This window comes from Laetiporus sulphureus (genome assembly GCF_001632365.1).
Source record: "Laetiporus sulphureus 93-53 unplaced genomic scaffold LAESUscaffold_42, whole genome shotgun sequence".
NCBI lineage: Eukaryota > Fungi > Basidiomycota > Agaricomycetes > Polyporales > Laetiporaceae > Laetiporus > Laetiporus sulphureus.
Genome location: NW_024468551.1, coordinates 334,093 through 338,545, shown reverse-complemented (window position 1 = coordinate 338,545; position 4,453 = coordinate 334,093).

The window sequence follows — 4,453 nt, the reverse complement described above, 5'->3', positions numbered from 1 at the left end:
TTACAAGGCACTCAGTATAAAGGTCACCCGTGAGCGGGTCATGTGTGAAGCACCCATGGACGTCATGTCTTGTGTGGCAAAGCTTAGCCGTGACAGAGATCCACATCAGTGTGGCCGAAATGAATATGTCGACAACGGAAGCCGTGGTAATTTGTACGATTGCTGATGTCTAGAGAGTAACTGTCACAGTTTTACCTGACAAAGTCATTATAGGAACAAAGGCTATTAAAGGGGCATATCATTTTTTATCATTTCTCGTCGCACAAGAAGTCACGTGATCTATTTTTTTTTTTTTTGGCATTTATTTCTATCCCGCGCTATGTGCGGCGTTTAAAGGGAGGATGTACAGGCACGGGCGTACACTACATTGCGGCGCAACTCAGGGTGGTTACAACAAGGGAAGAGGGAAAAAGGGCGGCAGAGCCGCGGGTGTGGCGATTAGCCTGGGTCGAATGGTGCGAGGCTCGCAGAAGTGAAGGCAGGGGTGGTGGCGATGAAGAACGCGAGACGTTCCAAGCCCTCTGGGTGTTTCCATAGGCGGCGGAGGTGGGTGCGGGTTGGAGTGGCTATGCCGAATAGAATGCGCCGGGCGTCATCGTGCAGCGGGCAGCTAAGCAGAGTGTGGGTGCGTGAGTTAAGGAGCGCAGGGTTGCAAATGCACCCGCGAAAGGTACGGTGGTATCGGGAATTAAAGAAAGTGCCGATGTGGCCATGACCGACGACGGCCTGGACAAATCGGCCCTCGGTGTTTCGAGAAAAGTCTCCTGAGCGGAAGACAGAATGAAGGGTGGTGGAAGGAGCCCAGGGCCAAGCTTCGCGCAGTGCAGTGGGACGATCAGTAGCCGCATACTCCGCCTGCCAAGAGGAGGTCGCTCGCTCGCGCGCCCACCTCCGCGCCCACGCAATTGTGGGGCGGATGCTTTCGGGTTGGGACACAGCCACCTTGGCGAGGCGGTCAGCCACTTCATTTCCCAGTACACCACGGTGACCAGGCACCCAAACCAGCGTGAGTTTTAAATTAGGAAAATCGCCCATGAGCGGCGTGAGATGTTTTCGGAAAGTGAATGAGAAGGGCTGCCCCAGGTGGGGGTTCAGGGAAAAAAGGAGAGACAGGGCGGCACGGTTGTCTGCACAGATGTAAATGGTGGAAATGTCAGGATAGGCCGTAAGGAAGCCTCGAAAATAGGAAGACACGGTCATGATGGCGAAGAGCTCCATGTCAAAGACCTCAGCTCGATGCCCCATTCCCCATGCACGTTGAAATTTTAAAGCAGACTGATGGTAGATACACGCACCTGCTCCTGCTGCACGATGACGGGGGGCCGGTAGTGGGTGATCGGTTTGGGAGCCATCGGTGAACACCCAGAGGGCTGTGGGGTCAGAAAAGTGAGCGGACAAAAGCGGGTTAAGAACAGATTCTACATGATGAGTGGACGCTTCCTTAGTGGGAGCAGGAATGAGTGAGACTATTCGCGTGCCCCATGGGTGCTGCGCCTCCCATGGCGGCTGGAGGAAAGGATCAATGCACATGGAGTCACGTGGTATTTCTTCCTCCAGCGCAGTGACCGAGGTGTGCTCCGCGCGGCGATGGCGTATGGACGGGTTGAGGAGGGTGAATTGGGGTGGGTATAGGTGGGCCTGGTCGCTCATGCAGGCGGCAACGGGGTGGTGCCGAGGAAGGGTGAGTAGCCGCACGGTCGCGAGGTTCGATAGGCGCTGCAGCTGCTGCTTCATTGGGAGCACGCTGGCAATTAGGTTCAGGGCGACCTGCGGAGTGGATTTCCACGCTCCGAGGAACCACCACAGTGCCATGGTTTGGATGCGTTCGAGCAGGTAGAAGAGGGTGCGCGGCGCGCGGGGATTGTACCAGATGGGGCTGCCAAAGGTGAGCACGGGCAAAACGGTAGAGAGGTAGAGAAGACGGGCTTGGGCGACCGAAATGCCTCGCTGGGTGTTCGCGAGTTGGTGCAAAGCGATGACCCGGGACTGGGCGCGCGCTGCCATGACGCGAATGTGATGCTCAAACGATAGGGTGCGGTCAAGCCAGAGGCCGAGCCACCTGAGGTAGGGCTTCGGCTCCAGGTGCTCTTGGCGGCCGTCCCACTGAAAGAGTAAGGGTGGGTTAGAGGATAGGCCAGCGGCCGAGGAACAGAAGTGAATGAGCTCAGTTTTGGGCATGCCGACGGTGAGGCCCAGCATGCCCAGAGAGTGAGCGATGGTGGGAAGGGTGTCCCGCATGAGTGTGACATTCTGTCTGAGCGAGGGAGAAATTATAAGGAGCGTGAAATCGTCGACGTAACCTGCAACAGTCTGCTGCGGGTGGAGAAAGGGATCAAGTGCGCGATAGAGGGGAGAAGAATATATGGTGGATAAAACAGGTGACAGGGGCGAGCCCTGGGGAATGCCGAGAGCGGTGACGGGATAGGAGGAGCTGAGCTCCCCTTGTAGTTTGGGTGAGACAGAGCGGTCAGCAAGGAACGACAGGATCCACCGTACTTCGTTGGTGGGGAAACCAAGTGAGAGAAGTACAGAATGCAGGACATCGTGGCAGATGTTATTATAGTATCCCTCGATGTCCATGCAGAGAAGTGAAGCAGAGAAACCGTTCGCCCAAACGGTGCGAACGGTGTGGGTCAGATGCATGCCCGCATCGACGCAAGAGTGCTGCGATCGGCCCCCAAATTGGGTGCCCGGGATGAGGTTCAGGGCGCCGATCTGCCAGTTAAGGCGTGCAGCCACCACTTTTTCCAAAAGCTTGCTCAGGGTTTTGAGCAGGGCTATGGGACGGTACGCGCTGGGTGCCGTGTAGTCTGGCTTGCCCGGTTTGGGAATGAACACGAGCGCTGCAACTTTTAGAGAAGAAGGAAGGTGTCCGAACGAAAGGGATGCAGCTAGGAAATCATAAAGAGCGTGACATGCGGTGGACTGCCAGATCCACCGAACGAGCCTCCAGGAGGTTCCGGAGGGGCCCAGAGCCGACTGGAGGGAAGTAGAAGACAGTGCCGCAGACACCTCACTCTCGAGGAGGGGGTGGGGCGTCCGCGGCGACGGGTACAGAGGAGATACGATCAGGTGCAAGGGGGGAAGAGACGGAGAGGGAGGAAAATAGTGCTCTGTGAGCACCTGCCCGATGTCGTCAGGCAGGCTGAACGACTCATTTCGAGCATGAATGATGGACGGCGCCGGGGTGCGTTGCCTCTTTGTCTACGAGAAAAGGCGCCAGGGATTGGTGTGTTGTAGTTTGGAGGCTGCCGCGATGGCCCACTCCTTGCGTGCCGTGCGGATGACTTGCTGGAGGTCGCGCTTTGCGTTTCGACGCTCCGTGGCGCTGGTGGCGTCTTGGACTCGCCGTCTGGCGAAGTCGCAGCCGTCGTTCCACCATAGTTGTGATGGCCGGTGGGTGCGAGTGCGTGGCGGAAAGGTGGTGATATTGGCAGCAGCGATGGCTCGTAAGATTGCTGCGGCACCCTGATCGAGGTCACGGGTGGATGAGTAGCTAGGGGGAGGAGGGTTGGTTAGGAGGGCGATGGCAAGGGCGTCAAGCCACTCGTCTCGCAGGGACGGGTCCACGTGGAAGCCAAGGTCAACTTCCGCGGGAGTGGCCTCAGTGCAAATAGTATAGGTGATGAGTGAATGGTTGGAGGCCCAAGGGGAATCCTCGACCGCATACTGTGAGAGAGCGAAACGGGGGCTGCTTGAGGCCCATACCAGGTCGATGATAGCACCCGTGGATGGATTTCCTCCGATGGTATGCGTGGGGAGATGCGGCTCGGTGAGCAAATGCAGGTGACGGTCGACAGTCCATTGGACCAGGTCGTCCGCCCCTTTGGTAGTGGTATGGAAGGCGCGATGCTCCCATGACCATAGGGGGTGGTGCATATTAAAGTCCCCACATAGCAGGAGCGGGACGTCAGGTGGGAATGAAGAAGATAGGAGGTGCCGGAGGCCCGACTGGCCAGCCGTGGGCGCGTCGTTGTAGACATTAATGACCAAGAATTGGTCACCATGCCGCGCACGAGACACGAAAGATAATACAAGGAGGTCCGGGTGAGAAGAAAGATCGGAACGGAGCATGATATGAAAGGAGTCAAAAAGGTGTTTCCTCACCAGGCAGCTGACGCGCGGCCTGGGCGTTGGATTGGAATGAGGGAGATGGAAAGTAACAAGATTGAAGGGAGCTGCATTGACAGTGCCGAAAACAGGGGCACCGGCTTCCACCCCGTGCGGGGTGTCAGAACCGATGCGTCCCCACCACGGCTCTTGGATAAAATATAAATCAAACGAAGAATTGGCTAGGAGGCCATGGAGTCGCGGATTCGAACGGGCTACATTCAGTTGTGCGGTTGTAAGATTCATGATGCAGCGACAGTGGGCAGCGAAGGAATGCGGTACTGTGCGCGTGCAGTGCAAGAGGGGTCGGCAGCGTGGTGCTCGCCATGTATTCCGCAGACGC